Source organism: Vombatus ursinus, unplaced genomic scaffold (genome assembly GCF_900497805.2).
Source record: "Vombatus ursinus unplaced genomic scaffold, bare-nosed wombat genome assembly UNPS02009062.1, whole genome shotgun sequence".
Taxonomy (NCBI): Eukaryota; Metazoa; Chordata; class Mammalia; order Diprotodontia; family Vombatidae; genus Vombatus; species Vombatus ursinus.
The window spans coordinates 15,987,893-16,010,188 of NW_020948840.1; the positions used below are offsets into that span (position 1 = coordinate 15,987,893).

At 39.5% G+C, this 22,296-nt stretch overlaps 1 pseudogene; it reads right to left on the bottom strand.

Annotated features, from left to right (window-relative positions):
- Window positions 1-21,273: 21,273 nt before the first annotated feature.
- On the bottom strand, window positions 21,274-22,094 carry LOC114034638 (annotated as a pseudogene).
- Window positions 22,095-22,296: the final 202 nt, after the last annotated feature.

Here is a 22,296-nt window from a genome sequence, read left to right on the forward strand (position 1 = left end):
TTTTCAAAGGGGAAGGAAGAGAACAAGCATTTATAAAGCCCCTACTATGTGCTAAGAGCTTTGATCTCACTGTTGCCCCAGGACTAGATGCTATTTTGGTCTCCATTTTATAGATGAGGAAACTGAGGAAGACAGAGGTGACCTAGAGTCACATAGACAATAAATGTCTGAGACCAGATTTGAACTCTCCATTATGCCATCTACCCACCTAGATAACAACAATTATAATAATAATAGCTAACACTTAACATAGCAATTATGGCTTCCTGATTCCAGGCTTGACACTTTATCCACCACACCACCAAAGTGATGTTTATATATTCTACATTATCTCCTTTGAGCCTCACAACAACTGCTTCTGAAGTAAATACTATGGCTATTTTAAATTTCTGTTTATTGATGAAGAACCTAAAACTCAAAGAGGTTAAATAACTTGTTCTGGGTCACATAACTATTAAATGTTAGATGCTAGATTTGAACCTAGATGTTAGTAATATTAAGTACAGCACTGTAGCCATTATTCCATGCTATCATCTAAAGACGGGGAAAGAGAGAGCATCCCAGTATAGGGAACATCTTGACGAAAGTCATGGTGCTGTGAGAATGTTAGGTATTCTAGAGACAGGCAGCTAGGTGGCACAGTGGATATCAGGAAGACTCATCTTCCTGAGTTCAAATAACCTTAACCTTGTTTGTCTCAGTTTTCTCACCTGTAAAATGAGCTGGAAAAGGAAATGACAAACCACTCCAGTATCTCTCCCAAGAAGAGCCCAAATGGGGTCATGAAGAGTCAGACACAACTAAACAACAACAACAACAAATTGAAGAGACAGGGAGTTGCCTTGATTTGGCCCCAGCATATAGCACACAAATGGAAGAAAGAAGAGTGGCATCAGTTTGTGGGGAGATTTGAAGGAGTTTGAACTTTACTTAGGAAGCACTAAGGTGGGGCAGCTGGTGGTGCAGTGGATAGAGCTCCAGCCTTGGAGTCAGGAGGACCTGAGTTGCCTCACCAAAAAAAAGCAAGAAAAAAAAAAAGGAAGCACTAAGGAGTCATTTGGAGATTTTTGAGCAAATAAATGACATAACCAGATCTATGGATAAGAAAGATATTTTCTGGAATCCGTATGAAGAATGGATAAGGAGAGAGAAAGAGTAGAGGCTGGGAATGTTTATAAGGAATTTATCACAACAGTCCAGGCAAACGGTAAGAAAAGCTTATCTAAGAATGGAGGTAGTAGGAATAAAAAGGAGAGAACAGATTTGAGGGATGCTATGGAGGTGGAATTGACAGGAGTTGGCAACTGATTGATTATAAATGAAGGTGAGAGATGACATGAAGGACCAGGTGAGTGATAGTGCAATTGACAGAAATAGTGCAGTCAGAAAGGAGAACAAGCATTGTGGGAGAGATAAATAGCTTAGTTTTAGACACATACCAATTGGATGTCCATGGGGTGATGTCTTATATGTAGAAGAAAGGTCAGTATTCCCAAATACACTTTTGTGCAGTTCAAATGTTTTGATTTGCATTTTTCCTATTATTAGTGATTTGGAGCATTCTTTCCAATGGTTATTAATCATTTGAAATTCCTTTAAGAATTGTTTGTTCGTATCATTTGACCACTTCTCTATTGGCTTTTGGGCTTAGATATTTCTGCTAATTCTATAGCCTGGATAGCAAACCCTTATCAATGATATTTGATGCAAAGAATTTTTTCCAGTCATAGATGCTTTCTTATTGATTTTAGGTCCCTAATAACCTTTTTTAAACTTCTGTCTTTTCCAGTCCAAAAATCATTCTCATCAGCTGAAAAAAAAAAAACAAAAACAAATCCAAAACAAAACTAACAAAAATAAGAGCTCTGCAGCTTTGTATCTATAATCTTTTACTATCATCCCATCCACATTCACCCTAAGCAAGGTTCCTGTCCCTTCTTTGAAGGGAAGGTGTCTGGAATAAGGGCACTCTAATTCATCTAACCTTTTCCTTTTACGGATGAGATGATGGAGGCCCACAAATTTTAAGTGACTTGTCCAAGGTCACACAGATAATAAGTAGCAGTGTTAAGACTCAAACCTGGTTCCTCTGACTTCATGGCTAGCCAGTGTTTTTTACTCTACATCATATCCTGTCATATAAAGACTCCCATGACTTTTGTTTCCTTTGTCCAATAGCAATGAAGGTGTGTTGTAGCCACCAATGGGGACTTTTCTCTGTGCCTTTTCTCTGCAGATACCACATACTTAGGCTTAATTCTTATAAGATAGTGATATACAGTCAACCTGGAGAGGTAATTTCTCCACAAAATAAGTACAAATATGTTCAACTCTTAATTACCTTAACCAATGGAGGGAAAATGGGATTCCTAGAGCAATAGTTCATAAATTCATGAGATCAGACTTAGAGCTGGACCTTTGGGGCTAAGGCACAGAAATGTTGAGTAGACTTTTCCAGGATCTTAGAGCTGTTAAATGATGGAGGCAAGACTTGTTTTTGTTTCTGTTTTTGTTTTGTTTCTTGGTAAGGCAATTGGGGTTAAGTGACTTGCCCAAGGTCACTCAGCTAGTACGGGTCAAGTGTTTGGTCTGAGGCCTGATTTGAACTCAGGTCCTCCTGACTTTAGGGCTGGTGCTCTATCCACTGAGCCACCTAGCTGCCCTCACAAGATTTGAACCAAGGTCATTCTGAGTCTCCTCCTAGTGCGCTGTCTGCTGTACTCTGCAGACCATATAATCTGGTCATGGCTCCCAGTGGATAGCGGCTGCTACATATGAATGGGAATTTGTCCTTTTGCCTTCTCCTACTGCAGACTATAGTATTATATAGACCTGGTTGATCCCTATTACACAGCAAATCTAGACTCTGGCTGGGCAGCCATGAGAAAGACAACTCATTTCTTCCATATGGAGAATTAGCCACCATTCTGTATTCAGGAATGAAAGAAAAACTTGAGTACCATTATTTCTTTTGCTCACTAGATGTCACTCTTGGAGTTAAGAATTTTTTTAGCCACTATTCTACCATACTAAAATACACTTAAGGCTACTACAAAAGAATAAATACTTGGAAATTCAAGACCAAATGAAAGTGATTTAAAAAAATAAATCATCTGTTTGACATATTCTATGATCCCTTTGATCATGATTACTTTAGAGCCAGGGTTCTTTACCTGGCATCCACAGATCCCTGAGGGCCCATGTATGTATTTTAAGGGATATTTTGCTAACTATATTTCAATAAAATTGGGGTTTTAATCCTATTTTTAAAATTGGGGCATTTACAAACATTATTTTGAGAAGGGATCTATAGGCATCGCCAGACCGACAAAGGGGCCCATGGCACATAAAAATGGTAGTGAACCCTCCCTCAAACAATCCAAAATTGTTTACATGTGCATATTGTCTCAGATGGTATAGCTAGACTTAGATGTAATAAAATCAAACTCACTTAAAAGATGCATGTAAAAGACTTGGAAGTGAGAAAAACAGGAAGAGGAAGGACGCTTTTGTTTAAGAATCTGTTAGTTTGGAGGACAAGAACTATGTTATTTTTTCACCTTGGTAATTCCATGGTCTAGCATGGCATCCTGCACCTAGTAAGCAGCTAATAAATGTTTGATAAATTGACTTGGACTAATTCTAGTCTCCAGGTTTGGTACTAAAAGAGTAAAGTACTCCAGGGCCTGGTACTGAAGAAATGTACATTGAACATTGTTGAATGAATGAACTTATTTATTGGTTTAATGGTTGGTTTTGGAATGGTGTCTCCTGCATATGACTATAAAATGGGACTGCTGAACCTTGTTCAGTGCCTAGCACAGCACTGAACATACAATGGCCACTCAATAAAGACATATGAATTGATTGATATGTTTGCCTACCAACAACTTGGCAACCCAATGGGAGAGCAAACATGCTGAGAGAAACCAGGGCAGAGTATGGGATTTTGGGAAGGTGGACAGGCATGCAAGTGTACAGGCTTGACCTAAACCCTGGAACATCTCTGGGATTTTTCCTCTTCTCACCACTTCCACAATCCCTGTTGCAGTTCAGGCCTTCATCATCATTTACTTGGACTATTGCATAGCCTCATAAATGATCTTCCTCAAATTCCTCATCAGTCTGGATTCCACATATATGCTGAAATATTTCCTATGGCATGGGAAAATACCTTAGAATTACATTGTGTAATGAACAGAGAGCTTGCCTTAGAGTCAGGAAGTCCTGAGGGGAAGGTCCTCCTCTGACACAAACTAGCTCCATGACCTGGAACATGTCATTTAAATTTTCAGGGTCCCCAGACAATTGCTAAGACTGTAGGTTTGCAGAGTAGGTGCCAATATCCTCAGGTAGAGGGAGAGCCACACAAAAGGGAGGCTTAGAATTCACTATGTCATTTCTCTGGTTAAAAAAACAAAAACAAACAACAATAACAAACTTTCAGTGATTCCCTATTGCCCCTCAAATAAAATACAGACTATATGTTTTTACCTTTCAGGCCCTCCACAATCTGGTTACAACCTATGATACCCATCTTAGGGATCGGAATAGGTATTGGACCTATGATTTCCTTCCATATTATTTCCCTTTACTCCATATTCCAGCCAAACTGGACTACTAGTTATTCCCTGAACTCACAGCTGTCTTCCACATGCCTCTGGTATGGACTCAGTCCTTTCCTCCCCTCAAAGAAACCTTCAAATTACAGCTCAGGTGTTAATTCTTATTCTAGGCATTCCTGGTCACCCCCCTATTTAAAAAAAAATAATGAAAAGAGTATCTATTTTCTCTCCTCACCTCCCACCCCACTGAGGAAAAAAAGGAAAAAATAAAAACAAATTCATTGTAACAAATATACATAGTGAAGCAAAACAAACTCTCTCATTGGCTGTATGTAAAAATATACATCTCATTCTGTACTCTAAATCTGTCAGTAGGTAGATAGGATGTTTCAGCATCATTCTTTGGAATCAGGGATGTTCATCATATTGATCCTAGTTCTCAGAGCTTTCCGAGTTATTTGTCTTTACAGTGTGGTTGTCATTGTATAAATTGTCCCCCTGGTTCTGCTCATTTCAACCCTCATCAGTTTGAAAAATCTTCATATCACTCAATAAATACTTGTTGAATGAATGAATGAGTAAATGGATGAATTACAGTGCAATGTTCTTCCTCCACACCACCCTGCTGCTCAATAACAATAATACTAGATTGTATCTGTATAGTTCTTTATAGTTCTTCTCAAAGTACCTTTATATACATGATCCCACTTGGAGGGAGGACAGTTATTTATTATCCCTACTTTAAAGATGAGGAAAATAAAGCTCAAAGAGATTAAACATCTTGCTCAAACCTGATATTATTTTCATGGGATCATAGGATCAGAGTCAGAGCTAGGAGGGACCTAGAGGCCATTATCTAGTCTAAGCCTTCCATTTTAAAGATGAGTAAACTGAGGCTTATTGAAGTTAAATTATTTGCCCAAGGACATATAGGTGGTAAGTGACATAGGTTGGATTTGAACCCAGATGCTCAGACTCCAAAACCCATGTTATTTCTCCAATACTATTCCATAATAAATATTCTGCATTATGGTGTTTGTCTCTTATCACCAACCAGATTATCAATACCTAGTAAATAGTGGAGCCAAGCAGCAAACCCAGTTCTTTTAACTCATTGCAGTTCAGAGCTCCTTCCGTGACATTTTGCTGCTTTTATTTTGCATAAATGACAATAACTGTGATCTCATGGAGCTAAAGACAAGTCCTGTGGACATTGAAGGGCAACCAATTCTGATAGTGCCTGGGGACACAGAGGAGTTGAGATATCAGATTAGGGAAGCATCATTGGCTGGACTACAGTTTCTGAATAAATTGGGAGTTCAGAGTTCAAACACTATGGTACAATGGAAAGAAGGAGGGGCTTAACATTTAGGACATCTGGACTGGAAGCTGGCCTCACCTATTGACTAGGTGTATGACCTTGGGCAAGTCACAGAATAACAATAAAGGACAGCATTTATATAGTGTCTTAAGATTTGCAAAGCACTTTCCAAATGTTTTCTCATTTGATCCTCACAAAAACCCTATAGGTGCAATCCTATTTTACAGCTGAGGAAACTGAGGCAGGCAGAAGTTAAATGACTTACCCAGGGTCACACAGCTAGTAAGTGAGGCCAGATTTGAACTTAGGTCTTTCTGATTCCAGGCCCAGCGCCCTATCCATTGTGCCACCTAGCTGTCTAGATAATAATGATAGTAGTGATAATGGTAACAATAATGACTTTTTATAGCACTTACTATGTGCTAGGCATTTTGCTAAGTGCTTTATAATATTATATTTTTAATCCTCGCAACAACCCTGGAAGGTAAATGCTATTATTATTATCCACATTTTACAGATGGGGAAACAGAGGCAGGCAGAAATTAAGTGATTTGCCCAGGATCGCACTGCAAGTAAGGGTCTGAGGCCAGATTTAAACTGAGCTCTTCCTGACTCTAGGCTCCAGCACTATTGTGCACCATGGTGCCCCCTAGCTGCTTTTTGCCTCTATAACTCTCTTTGTCTCACTGCGTTTTTGTTGTTTTTTTTTTTAAGATTAAATGAAAAATATGAAAGTGCAAAACATTTTGCAAAACTTAAAGTGATATACAAGAAGCCCCAGTTACTTGAGTTCTTCAAACATCCCTGACTTCACTGGTGGGAGCTCTTCATCCATTGCTGCAGATTACAACACTTTCATTGACCTTAATGGAGAATAAGGTTCTGTGGCTTTAAAAGTCTACTTTATTAGCTCAGACCCTAGGGATGAGGCTTTTTGCGCTTATCTCTACTCAGTCTTTGACAAAGGCATATAGTACATCCCTGGGACCATCCTGAAAATCTGTCAGAGGATCGTAGATTTAGAGCTGGAAGGGACTTTCAGGGTCATCTACTCCAATGACCTCACTGAAGAAGCCAAGGCCCAGAGACATGAGGTAACTTGCCTAGGTAGTAAGTCACAGAGCAAGAATTAGAACCCAGGTCCCCTGGCTCCCCCATTTAGCCCTCTTTATATTGCACTATGTTGCCTTCCCAGATGAGTAGGAACTGGGAGAGCCTGAGCTCCAAGAACCCAGGGTTACCTCCATGCCAGAATGAAGCGTTGAAGTATTAGGGTGGTGGAGGAAATGAAAGCGGCTTTTCTAATGAACAAGGAATTTTAAGAAAAATTTAATATGGATTAACAGGAAATGTGTGATTTCCCTAAACTGAAGCCTGGCCTTTTGAGCATCTGCCTCCCTTTCACATGACAGGGGCAGTTGACCAAGGATAAATTTCTGATCAGCTGGCTCTTTAGGGGATGATACATTCCCTATGAGAGTGGTTTTATCACAAAGGAAAGAAATAGGATTTCTGTAACTGAGGAAAGAGGGATGGCACTGAGGGATCATTTTTCTTTCCTTGCTTTAATAGATACTCTTCTCTTAAATGATGCAGTCACAATACTCCAGAATTATGGATTATAGCCCAAATGGTTGTTCTCTTTTTTGGTGTTCTTTTCCTTTTGTTTCAAAAAAGAAAAAAGACAATTATTCGGTCTTATTAATAATTTTAATTTTTTGGTTAATAATAATGAGTATGAAAGTGCTTTGAAAATTAAAAATGCCCTTTGACCCAGCATACCACTACTTGGTCTATTGCCAAAGATGATTAGGAAAAAAGGAAAATAACCTATATGTTCTGAAATGTTTATAGTAGTTCTCTTTGTTGTGTCAAAGAACTGGAAATTGCAGGGATGCCCATCAATTGGGGAATGGTTGAACAAGTTGTGGTATATGATTGTGATGGAATACCGTTATCCAATAAAAAATGATGAGCTCAATGATTTGAGAAAAACATGGAAAGACTTGCATGAAATAATGAAGAGCAAAATGAGCAGAACCAAAAGAACATTGTATATAGTAACAGCAATATTATTTTAAGAACAACTTTGAGTGAATAAGTTATTTTGACTATTATAAATACCCAAATTAACTATAAAGGACACACGAAGAAAGATGCTATCTGCATCCAGAGAAAGAACTGCTAAATAGAAGTATGTATAGAACAATTTTACATGCATATGCTTATTTGTGTCTAATGGTAGCCATCTCTAGGGAGAGGAGGAGAAGAAAGGGAAGAAAAAAAAGGAAAAAGAAAAGAAATTTACATGGTTTTTTTGTATGCTTGAAAGGAATAGCAAATTGTGCATAGTAGAATTGCAGTTTCATGTGCAATCATCTTTTTATTATACTATTTTATGGAAATGCTTATTTTATCTCATAAATTAAAAAATTAATAATGCTTTAGAAATATCATATTAACAAATATAATATATTTGTAATACTTTGTAAGTATATAGCACCTTCAAATGAACAGACTTCTTTTCAGATCTGTTGTGGCAAACTTATTCAAGGACATGCGCAAGAGCCATGGGTGGATTGGGACCAGAATCATTGAAGGGAAAATCTGAATATCCAAATTAATTAGATTATATTTATATGTGAGTATGTGTTTTAAATCTTTTATATTAAAAAAAACAGTAAGTCACACTGCTTTGTAGTTGAATAGCACTTGGAAAAATTTTCCAAACATTTTCACATTGATTATATCTTACAAACTTCAAATGAGAAAATAGATATTAAGCCCTTTGAAAGTATTGAAACATTGTAGACAAATTCCTTCTTTCCATTTTCATCCTTCTTCTTTGGCAGGATGGGTAGTCTCATTCTACTTTACAGATGAGGAACCTGATGTCTAGAATAGCTGTGACAAACATGGGTAGATAGTGAGAGGCAATATGATACTGTAATCAACCTGTTAGGACTTCTAACCCTAGGATCTTCATACTAGACTAGAGCTCTGTTAGTGGAGAGTGAGGTATCTGAAAATTATTGTCAAAGTATCTGGAATAAAAATCCTTGGAATCCCAAAGATTGGGGGTCCATTTTTGTGTGATGCCTAGTCTACTGGACTTTTATCCAGTCAGTCATAAAATACATCTGGGTTTCTTTTTTTTTTTTTTCCTTAGAAATGTTTCTTACCAATAAAACACAAGTCCAGTCTTTATCTGGATTTTTCTCTCTTCACTGCCAGCACCCTAGTCCAGGCTCTCATCATGTCATAGAATTCTTTCAATAGCTCCCTACCAGGCATTCATGATTAGGCCATCTTGTATTCTATCCATCTAGTATACCAGTGGCAGACCACTCTTCTAAAAAACTGCTTTCATCATATCGTTCTCCTTTGCAAAAGCCATGATATGGTTCTGACATTAAAACAACTGCTTTCCACATCAGATTTAAATTCCTCTGCTTGATTTTTGAGGTCCTGCTTATCCTGGCCCAATTCCACCCATCTAACCTTATCACCCAGCCCTCCATGTCCAATTTTCCATTCCAGTTAGGGCATTCTCTCCACTGTCTCATGAACAGGCCATATTCATTCTTATTCCCATGCTTTTTTTGAGTCCCAATAGTCAAGCAAAAAAATTTAAATTTGACGTGGAAGGCGCAAAGAAAATCATTAGAGAGATATGAGATTGGAATGGAGGGTGGAATAGGCATGTAACAATGAATCATCAGTGGAAAACCCATACACTCCTCTTGTATCCACATGATCTCAAGGGAATTAGAATTTGCCTCCAGAAGACTATAGGTCTTTCTGTGGAGCCTCTATGGAAGGATATGGATAAGAGTCACTAGAAGAAGATACAGTGTGGTTAGGTTTTGATTTGCACCATTGGAGGGTTGAGGATGAGATCACTATCTAAAATCTGTTTCTCTTCACAAAGATGTGCTCATGCATTTACATATTGGTTTGAACAAAGGGACACAGGGCTGTAGAATATGACCTTGAGGGTTATCTTTGTCATAGAATCATAAAATTGATTTACCCAAGGTTACCAAGAGGCAGATACCTGGGGCTAGACTCCAGGTCTTCTTATTTTCCAGTCCAGTGTTCCAAAATACATGTGTTTAGTTTGATATTCTTCCCAACCCGAATTCTCTTATGCTCAATTCTTTGCTCCTTCTAGCTTTTCCTAACTTGCCCCCATCACTGACCATCTCACACAGGTTAACTGTTCCAATAGTTCTGATCAGTCCATATTGAGGCTTGGCATACAGCCCGATCTTTTGCATTTGGCCAAGTTATTGAGGAAAAGGTCACTTTACCCCATACCCATTATCTGTGATTGAGCTAATGCTGCCAAGTGAGCTGGCATGAATAGACACTGGGGACTGGCTATCTAAGGAGATTGTTCTGAGCCTTAGAGCTATGACTGTCCCTGGTGAGATAAAGAAATACTTGTGATCCCAGAAGCAGGTTAAAGGGGAGAAGGAAAACAAAGGTATTGGGAGAAGAGATAGGAAGGAGAGAGAAAGAACAGAAGACCAGAAAAATAAGTGAGAATAAGGATGCAGATAGTAGATAATAAAGAAGAGCTACTAATAATAACTGGTGCCTCCCCAGTGAAGCTTGTGTATATATTGTATCCACTGGGAAGCTAACATGGTGTAGTAGAAAGAATATTGGATTTGGAGTCAGGAGACTTGGGTTCAAATCTGGATCCGACACTTACAATCTGCGTGGTCGTGATCAAGATAAATTCCTCTGACCCTTAGATCCTTTTTCTGAACAATGGGAAGAATGATATTTTCATTGTCTTCCTCCTAGGGTGGTTATAAGGAAAGAGCTTTATGGACCTTAGATCTCAAGACTTCAAAGGATCAAAAAGCTCATCAATATGGGTACCCCTATATTAGCAGGGCATATAGGACATATGTAAAATAGGAAAAATAGTAGCATCTGCCTTTCCAAGGTTGTTGTGAAGATCAAATGAGATAACATTTGTAAAGTGATTTGCAAACCTTGAAGTGCTAGCTATTTATTATTCCCTCCAATAGCCTAGAGCACAGTCTATCTATGCCTTCATATCCTGTACAAGTTGTAAATACACAAAAGTCCACCCCATTGGTTGGAAATCATCTTTTTATAGGCCTCTGGATCTATGAGTACCAATGCTGTGTTCAAATTGTCCATGGGTTTCCTTTTGTTCTTACTATATGACCAGCCCACCTATCTCCTTTACCTTTCTTTGATGATATCCTTTATTCCACTTCTTGGACATAATTCTTTTTTGTTAATATCTTGCAGCCTATTCATGCTCACCATGAACCTCTTTGTTTTCCTTTGTGTGAATTTTTATTAAGATTCTCTGGAGACTGTGGTATTCCATGATTCATAGGCTTATGGTATTCCTGTGTGAATATTGGTGTTTAAAAGTTGGGTTTCTGTTTCAGACAGATGTTTGAGGTCATTAAAATGCCCAATTTCCTAAATTCAATCTAGCCTGCCCTTTTAATCCTATTTAATGCTAGACTCAGATAGATAATTGTCTGTCTGTAGTTCAAGATAACCCTCAATGGTCCAGCTGTATATCTTAGTCTGGACTATCTTCATCCACTTGATTTTTCCTGTGTAAGTGGCTTGATTGAGTTCTTTTGAGTTATAATGGGTCCTATGGGGGAGAGGGTGAGGAAGGGTTCTAGGCTTGATGCAATTTGCATAATATCAATCAATAATAGAAGTTTCATTCAGTTTCAGAAGCCTAGACCTTTGCCCCTTTTCGACAAAAGGAATTTAGCTCCTTTGTTTACAGACCCCAGAAGACCCTTAAACTTTTAGATTCCTTATAAACTCACTTTATCTCTCTTTGAAAGCCTTAGCCTTACCTTTTAATCTTATTCAAATGCACCTTTGCCACCAGCCCTAAAAAGAAGTTTGTCTACTGGTCCCAGAAAACCCTTAAACTTTTAGGTTCTTTATCTACTCTCTTTATCTCCCTTCCAAAGCAACCTTCTACCTTTCAGTTCCCTTCATTATCTGTTCTCATTGTTTATCCAAATCTCTCTGACCTTCCAAACGAAATTCTCACCTAAACCCTTTTCCCAACCAACCCCCCTTCCTCTGGCCACCCAAAGTTACTTTAGTGTATTTAAGATCCAACTTAGCCCCAATTCAGATGCTGAGAACCTCTCACACCTAGAGGCTGAGACTCTCATGTGCCTCATCCTTATGGGCATCACCTGGCCTATATGTGATTTATCCACTCTAGCCCCCATTCAGATGCTGAGAATCTCTCATGCCCAAAAGGCTGAGACTCTCATGCCCGCTCATCCCTATGGGCGGCATTACTAATGTTTGGGTTCCTTAGGAGTCTGGCCTATATTCTTTATCTCTAACAAACTATTTCTCTGGCTGGAAGAAGATTTGGGTTGAATTCTTTCAGGCAGGGTCCGGCACCACGATCTTGGGGTGCCTCTGTGCATCTGGGAGCACCCCAAAACCTCTAACCCTCTTCAGAAGCATGTGGAAGATCTTATTACTTATGAGGAATCCCTCTTCTATTATGCTTTGGGCATCCTCCATGACTATGTCAAACACTTTTTGCCAGCATGTACTCCCTGTTTTATGTCTTTCTTATATTTAGAAGGCTGTCAAACGAAGTTATCTCTGTTATTGCTTCTACCAAGGAATCTTGTTTGATCTAAATGTGGTATCCCTTGCCTCTTCTACCCAGATAATAGGTGGCTAGACAATGCAGTGGATAGAGCACTGGGATTAGAGTCAGGAAGACTTGTGTTCAAATCTGGTCTTAGACACATAATAGCTACGTACATGGGCAAGTCACTTAATCTCTGTCTGCCTCAGTTTTTTCAATTGTAAAATAGGGATGATAATAGCACCTACCTCCCAGGGTCATTGCAAGGATCAAATGAAATAATATTTATAAAATGCTTAGCAAAATGCTTGGCACATAGTAGGTGCTTAATAAGTGATTGTTCCTTTCCCCTTATAGCATATTTAGTAAGCATTTCAGTTAAGGGCATAGAGGTTTGCTATGGGTTTTTAATCATTTGTATGAAGGATCCTCTCACCACTCCCAATTGAAGAGAATATTGGGATATTCTCTGACTTCTTCCTTTTGGTAATGACTAAGGGGTTCCTACTATGTGGGAAGGAAAAGTCTTTTCATGGGCTATTGAGCTAGAACTCTGTTGATACATTAAAGGGGCAATCCCTGCCCCTCAGACCTTTTCTTCTTGTTGGTCTTGAAGTGTCAGGATGACTCTCTGAGCTATGGAAGGTTGGGTGGCAGCATCAAGTCCTACCCAACATCAAGTACTGATCTAATGGGCTTCTAGGCAAGTCAGTGTCTGTGATAGGGCTGCCTGTTGTTTGTGCCTTTTTTTTCCTTTGGTGTAAGGCCTTGTGAGATCTTAAAAGGCAGCTGTCCTCTTCTTCTTCCAAGGTACTCAGGCAGCAGAATAGCAGCTACCAAAGCACTTGGGGTAGAGGGAGAAGGAGGGAGAAAGAAGGGAAGGGAGGAGGGAAGGAGATGGAAAGGAGAAGAAGAGGGAGAGGGAGAAAGAATTGGAAAAAAGGAGCCCACTTGGTATTAATTGGGGTGTACTCAATGGAGGCGAAATATGAAAGGCAGAAATTCCTTGTAAATGACCCAGTGAAACTTGTGTATTATCCTCTCAACTGATTGTAATTGTCCTATGATTCTTTGTTGTTTGGCATCCTCTTTTTGTGGGGGGATAAAACTACCCATTGTACTTGGCACATTTTTTTTTTTACTCTGGGGAACTTTTCTTACCCCTTCCTTCTTTACTGGAGAGAAAGCTTAGAGCAGAAGTTCTTAACCTTTATTTGAGTCATGGACCCCTCTGGTAGTCTGGTGAGACCCATGGACACTTTTCAGAAAAAATGTCTTTGCAAGTATAATATAAAATATATAGGACTATGAAAGAAACCAATTCTACTGAAATACACATATCAAAATATTAAACAAACCAACAAAGCAAGTTCACAGGTCTCAAGTTAAGAACCCCTACCGCAGGCTATGACCAAAAACAGAATCATTCTTCACGAATCTAAGGTGGAAGTGGAAATGAATTACAGGGAAGCTTAGTTCCCTGTTGAGAAGGCTGGCAACCTAGGAGCAATGAGTCTAGGCAAACCTTGAGGGCAGGCAGAGGGCCTGGGACTGATGAATGTCTGAAGCCCCCATGGCTTCAGCCTAGCAGTACCTGGCTGGCGGCTGTGACTAGATGAAGACCCACACGAGACATCTCATTGGAGAAGAGCCTGTAAGGAAGCATTGTACTCCATCAACTCAAATGCCTTTTTTCATAAAGCACAGTCAGATTCTGTATTCTTTGCACCTCAATCAATTTTATGACTATAAAGATACATAGTCTGGTATATAATATTCTTTACAAAAGCCTGCCTATTCCCTTCTCATACTTTGATCAAAGATGGCCTCAATATTTGTGTAAATTTTCTCAAAAAGATTTTTGCAAGTGTGGGAAAAATAGGCATATCTGTCAGTACTTATTGCTATTTCCTCATCACCTCATTTTTGGGGGAACAAGATATTAGCATCTTTGATTTCCCCCCCCAAAACATTTGATATTGGTTCATCTTAGAGGTACCTTGAGATCCATCAATGCCCTCCAAATTGTATCAGCCCCAGGATGGATTTTCCATTCTAAATGATATTGTCCTTGGATGCCATATCTCTTTGCTTGGCAAGGAAATCAAGTTTTTGCTGCTGGCTGAGGTGGTTTCTAGGCTTCCTCATTTTTGACTCCCTCATTGTGGCAACTGATTTACTGTACACCTTAAATTGCTATAAATAAGCTACAGGCAATAAGAGTTCATCTTATTGTTTATTCTTGCTTCATTTATTCTTATCCTTGAGAACCTGCTGGAAGAGGTCAGTTTGTGAACTCTTAGACATATCTCTTGGCCTCACACCCCTCCCTATCTCTCCCCATTCCTACTGCTTAATTCAGTCTTTCCATTCTTTTTTCCCCACTGCTATCTAATTGCAAACCTCTACTTCAGCAAAACTGGGTGATCTCCTCATGGTTCCATGGATATGTTTTGTGTGTCTAGGCCTCCTTTTTGCTTTTTTGCCAGCTATTCTCCTCAATCCAGTTCAATATTTGTTGAATACTGACTTTGTTAAAGGCACCAAGCAATAAATCAAGCCCAATTGGTAGCAATTGCTGACTTCTGGGGTATAAATGTCCACACTGAAAATTTAAAAATCAGCTCTTACTAGCCCCTCTAAGTTGGCTCCAGTATACCCTGACTAGCAGTAAGCTTTTAGGCATATCACTGGTCCTTTCTTAGTTACCTCTTAATAAAGTAATGATTGGGGCAGCTAGGTATGCGGTGGATAGAGCACCGGCCCTGGATTCAGGAGGACCTGAGTTCAAATCCAGCCTCAGACACATAACACTTACTAGCTGTGTGACCCTGGGCAAGTCACTTAACCCAAATGCCTAGCCAAAAAACAAACAAACAAACAAACAAAAAACAAACACAAAAGGGAAGATTAAAAAAAAATAATGATCAGTTTAACAGAGGGGCTAAAGACTTGATAGTCCTTAAAGTACCTTCCTGTTCTAACATGCTAGGATTCTTGAGGTAAGGTAGTCAAGTAAAGCTAACCAATGCAAATGAACCAGCCTTTGGTTCTTCCATCAAGTCATATTTTCTCTCCTGCAGGAAGTCTGGGAGATGATCTGTTTCTCTTCTGTTGCTGTCTGGTAAAGCAGCTGGGTGGCACATTAGATAGAGCTCTAGGCCCCGAGTCAGGAAGACTCATCTTCATGAGTTCAAATCTGGCCTCAGACACTTACTACCTGTGTGACCCTTGGTAAGTCATATTACCCTGTTTGCCTCAGTTTCCTCATCTGCAAAATGAGCTGGAGGAAGAAATGGCAAACCACTCCAGTGTCTTTGCCATGAAAACAAGAAAACTGCCAATGAGGTCATGAAGAGTTGGACACAATTGAACCACAACAAAAAGCAAAAAGCTTTTGCTTTATTTGATGTTACTCTGATCTTTGGTCACCGTGGTTCAGAGACTTGCTGTGGCCGTTTGATTTGTGGCTGCATAAAGGCTGAAGTGATGATTTTTGTGTTGTCTGCCCTGTTAGAATGTGTATTCCTTGAGAGGAGTGACCATTATTTTCCTTCATATCTCTAGCACTTAGCTTAGTCCCTGGCACTTAGTAAGTGCCTCATGCTTGTCACCCAGCTGATAAGCTTAAAATGACTATTAAGAATACATTCATTCTTTTAGATAGTTAGATGGCTCAATGGGTAGAAGAGAGTGAGATATGGAGTTAGGAAGACCTGACTTTGAATCCTACCTTGGACACTTACTAGCTGTGTGACCCTAGGCAAGTCACTTAACCTTGTTTGCCTCAGTTTCCTCATCTTTGAAATATGGCTAATAATAGCCCTTACCTTCACAGAATTGTTTTGAGAATCAATTGAAATAACACATGTAAAGTGCCACATAAATGCTAGCCATTAGCATAATTATTCTTTTAGGCTGAGGTATGTGAGCATCGGTGAGGAATGTGGGGTTGTGGAATGGCAGGAAGACATAAGGATGCTCACCAGCTGCTGTGACTGGCTTCCCTTCCCACTAGGCTGACAAAAATAATGCAGGCTAATTTCACTCAAAGTGATGCTTATACTTCCTAGATTCATAGGATGCTATTGCCAGAAGGAGCCTCATGATGCAGGTGACAAAATGGAGGTCCCAAGAAAGGAAGTGATTTGCCTGAGCTCCCACAGCCAGTCAAGAGGCAAAGCCAGAACTTGAGGCCAGGTCTCTTCTTTCTACTATATGATTCTGCCTTCAGCATCATTCTCTGGGCTCCTCTCTCACAGAGCTTCTGACAGATACAAAGGGATAGAAATGAGTGTCAGCAGCACAGAGAAATCATAATGCATCCTGACACCTCCCCTCTTCCCCTTTTCTTGGATTAGCTTGATTTATTTTCATTTTCTTTTTATTCTAGGTTTATAGGAGATGCTGATTACTGCCATCAACATCACCATCAACAGACACTGGGTGCTTGGCTCAGGACTGTAAGCCATCCAGTGTGCCCTGCTGCTCCCATGCTATCTATCCATACTATGAAGCTAATAGTTAGCTGATGTTTGGGGAAAAGAAACCAATGTTTCCTACTAGATACAGAGAAGCTATTGCCTCTACATATCAGTATGTAGGTCTGTAATGAGCACCCTTCATCAAAGGATCTCCAAGCGCTTTACTAATAGCCTACCCTATCTTTTTGGAGATATCAACAGGAAAGAACAGTAAACTTCATCAAAACTATGCAATTTCTGTTTTGCAGAATTTAAAGGGGGCAGCTAGGTGGTACAGTGTATAGAGCACCAGGCCTGAAGTCAAAAAGACTCATCTGCCCGAGTTCAAATCCGGCCACCAGACACTTACTAGCTGAGCGACCCTGGGCAAGTCACCTAACCCTGTCTGCCTCAGTTTCCTCATCTATAAAATGAGCTGGAGAAGGAAATGGCAAACCACTCCAGTGTCTTTGCCAAGAAAACCCCAATGGGGTCACAAAGAATCGGACATGACTGAAATGACCGAATGACAACACAAATAAGATGATAAATAGATAGAAGGATGATAGACATATACATTTTCAAAACTGGGCCATTGATTTAATTGGTTGAGGGAGGTTCTTGCTATGAATGCAGATCAGTTCCTGTTCTGTAATTTATAGTCTTGGAGAGATGTCTGGGACACTAAGAAGTTAAATGACTTGTCTAAGGTCATAAAGCCAATAGGTGTCAGAGATGGGACTTGAATGCAAGGTCTTACTGAAACTGAAGCTACTTCTCTATGTATCATGCTATACCATTTATCAGAAAAATATACACATCAGCTATTCTTATTAAATTATCATTATCATCACCATCATCAACATCATCATCATCATCACCACTTGTCATTGTTTCTCTCTGCAAAGAGGACCATGCATAATAAGAAGTGAAAGTATCCAGTTTAAGGATAAAAGTAGGACATTTAAAACACACACACACACACACACACACACACACATACACAGGTATACCACCTTGAATTCTTATCTTCAAGAGAAAGAGAATATGTTCTTTGTAATTGAGATGCTCAGATGATTTAGAACAAATCAAAAATGGAATGGGTTCCCAGTGCCTTGAAGGACTTTTCCCAGAGGATGGGAGGAACTTTCAGAGGAATTATAAAGAGGATGTCTACAGTGGGTGAGCTGATGGACTGGATAACCTCTAAGGGCCCTTCTCTCTTCCCAATTCCAATTCTGCGTCTCAGTTTCTGTGTGTGCCTAGTATGGTTCTATTATTTTTATTACATCCAAAGAGCTGTTGCTTTTCATTGGTCTGAGTTCAGCATTTCCCTTAGATGATTTGCCTGTCTTCAAAGTGATTATAAATGCTTTCTGGAAAACTAGTGCTAGCTGGAAGGAGAAACACTGCTCCTGTAGAAGCTCAACTGACTGGCAAATATGGTATAGAGAATTTTGAGCATAATGATTGTTCAGCCAACTAGATCAAATCTTATTTCTGAAAGCTGTTTCCTCGCCTCGCTGATATATTTGTTCCTGACTCATTCTGATCAGTGGGGCATTGAGTCATAAGGAGCAGATTGGAAATTATTTTATTGATTTTTTTTCTTTCTTTTTTATTTACCAAAGGTGAGAGAGAATTTCTCTTTGCTGAGCTTGATTTAGCTGCAAGCAATGTGAAGAACTTTCAGAAGAGTCCATTGGAAGCATCAAAGGGCCGCTACTTGGTCCTGGCATGGAAATGCTCAGTGAAACCTGTTCTGGCCTTGGGAAAAGGAAGCTTTGCTTTGATTTATCTAGTAAATAAGTTATTATTATTATTATTATTATTATTTTGCCACTCTGTAAATAGTGATACTAGGGAGGCTAATAACCAGGGAAACAAGTCCAATATGGGTGGGTGGCTTAGTGGTAAGGCCATGGAGTGTCACTAGTTCCTCTAAGAGTTTATGATTTGGGGGCAGCTAGATGATAAAGTAGATAGAGCATCAGCCCTGGAGGCAGAAGATCCTGAGTTCAAATCTGGCCTCATACACTAGCTTTGTGACTGTGGGCAAGTCATTTAACCCTGATTGCCTTTTCCCTCCGCCTGCACCCACCTAAAAGTTTTTGATTTGGTTAATATAAAGGTCAAGTGATCTGGTTTATAGTTTGGGGGTACTGAAGGCAATGTGGTACAGTGAAAGAGAGGTCCAGTGAAAAGAAAGATGATTCTGAAGGATCTGGGTTCACATTCTACCTTTACTATTTTCTGCCTATGGAATCTTGGGCAAATCACTTAACCTCTTTGATTCCTCAATTTCCTCACCTATAAAATGAAAAAGTTGGACTATGTGATTTCCGAGATCCCCTCCAGCTCTAAATCTATAATTCTGTAGTTGCCAGATTCAGAACCTGGGCTTAATTAGGGAAGGAAACCTTGGTAGTAGCACTTCCCTAAGCACAAGTGAAAAGCTTGTTTGTAAATAGTCAAGCTCCCTCCCTTGCTCCTGAAATAAAAATTTAGCAGGTAGGGGTGGTAGAGGGGCAGGCAGAAAGGGGGAGATTGGTGGGAAAGGGTGGATGGTGAGGAGGGGAGGAAATTTTTCTTTCTTCTGAAGGCCTTTTTTGGGGGGAGGTGTGGAAATTAAGGAAAAATGAAAATACTTTATATTAACAGTATTTTCTTCATATCATCATGGGAACTCAGAGGCTATCTATTCCTGGAAGCAAAGGAGGCATGGTATGGTAGAAAGGACTTTGAAAATGCAGTCAAGGAACAGTCAGGTTTGCATGATGCCCCTGACAAATGGCAGCCCCAGTGACCATGAGCAAGGGTCTGAGCCTCATTTTATTTACCTGTAAAATAGTGATAATAATACCTATAGTATGTTCTCTATTGAACTCTACCATGCTATTCTTCTTTCCTCAATGATTTCAGTCCCTGGTTTATAATCTTTCTCTCCATCCCACCTCTTTCCCTCATATCAGAGGACTTCAACGTATATATTGATGACCCCTAAAATACCCTGACTTCCCAGTTGCTCAATGCATTCAATTCCTATGACCTGCTCCACTTAATCTCAGCTACATACAGAGATGGTCATCACCTTGATTTGCCATCATGCACAAATGTTCTACTACCATGTTCATAAACTCTGAAATGCCTTTATCTGATTATAATCTTTTCTTATTCCATCTGCCCCATGCTCTTTACTTCTGCCATGAACACCATTGCCTCCATTCCTCAGGTCTTTCCCAGGCCATCACTCCTGCACTGACTAGACTTTCCTTTCTTCCAACCTATTGAACCAACTCAGCTCTGATCTATATTCCACTCTAAAAGCCCTTTCCCCCTTGTCCTAAAACTGATCACACTCTAACAACCCCCAACCCTGGATTACTCTGGGTTCCTTCACTCCTATTTACATGCTGTTGAACACAGGTATGAGAAATGTGAAATTATGCTAATTGGGTCCACTACAAATTAATGTGATCTAATCTTAACTAGGTGCTTAGTGCAGCAATGAAATTATTCAACTCCTCCATAATTGATTCATTATCCCACTCTATACAGTGGTTATTCCAAACCTTCTCATACTTCCTCAAGCCTCATGGCACCCTCAACCCTCACCCTCTCAGCTGAGGACCTCAATTCATATTGCAGTGAAAAAATTGAGACCATTAGCTAAGAACTCCCTCTTCTCCCCTCCCCTTTTCCATCTCATATCACTCGGACATTTTCTCCCATTATTTCCTTCACTCTTGTATCACATGAAGAGGAGGCCCTTCTCTTTGCTAATGCAAAGACTGTACAAATGCCCTTGGTACCATTCCCTCTGGTCTTTTTTTGTGTTCCAAATGTGACTAATTTATTTTACTCTAATGTAAAACCAAAGCTTTCACTATAGCACAGAGACCAATTTGATGAAAGGTCATGGAAAAGTGGTATAGGATGTGTAGGACATGATGTACAAATTGGAGAGTCAGGTCATTTATAATGTGACACTACATTGTCATTGAAGAACAAATTTAAAATAATACTGAGAAACTCAACTCAAATGTGGCATAAACATTATAACTTCCACGCATGCCTTCAAGTATTTCTCCTTATAATGGACTCAAAAACCTCTAGACTTCAGCATAGTAGCACTACCACAATTCCTTGGAAGAATAAAAAGTTCACATTGTTGAAATTTCACAGAAGAATATTAAAACTAAAGCAGAGTGGATTCATTTCTCATCATTTCCAAGGATAGATTTGATACTTAAAAACTATATTAAGCTTCCAATTCAAATCCTACCCAACATGACCTAGATTGAAGACTTTTCTATCAATTAAAGGTGAGAGCATCAGTTTTACACCTGATCATAGTGTTCTAGTATATTCCAGTCTAGTAAGGCTGGCATTATTCACTTTACCAGATAGAGAAATGTTTTGGCTCCAACTTGTACTTAGTAGCAATGTCAAAACAGATGTTATTACTTCCAGCTGTCCAAGCAAGATTTATTGAAGTTTCAATCTTTCTCATTAAGCTTTTGATAGATTGACCCTCCAAATCAGTGCCATCATTCACATGTGTATACAGCTGGATGGCAGCAACCTTGTAATTCAGGGGAAAATTATTCAGAGACCATTTGAATTTGAACATGTCAAAACTCATCTGATAGCCAGCAAGCCAACCTTCATAAGTCAATACAGCCCAACAGTAGATGGTTGAACAAGAAATCAATGTCAACATTTCCGCCAAAACTGAAACAGTCCCATTTATAGGAGGCCTTTAATTTTCTTCTCTTCTCTCGTGTTTGTTACAAATTTAGTGTCAAGTCACCTTCAAAACATCAGCTGACTTATTCTCCATGCTGATTTCTGTCCCCAGGATATTTTCTGTGTTTCGTTTTTGAATGAAGGCAAGCCCATAGTCACAGATCTTATACTTGGTTTCCAAATTACCTGAAACTTTTCCTGTGTCCAGGTAAATAAATGACCAGAAGTGGAAAATTCCACTCCCTGGAAGACTTGGTTTTAAGATCTATTTTAAACATACCAAACCCATGTCCTTTGTTGAAGACATCCATGGTAGCCTTTCCCAGGTCACAGTAAGTTGGTGTGTTACACATTTCTTTCAGATACATCTGCTCAGGAAGGATCTGTGACACAGAGAGTAGCCAAGGAGGGTAGAGGAGTGAAGGAGTGCCAATATCCTTGAAGGTGCCAACTCTCCCCTTCTGATCTTCTGCAGCAGACTGGCCCCAATATACTCCCTTACCCCTTTTCTTCAATTTCTCTATTTACTGGGTCATTCCCTGCTGTTTACAAATA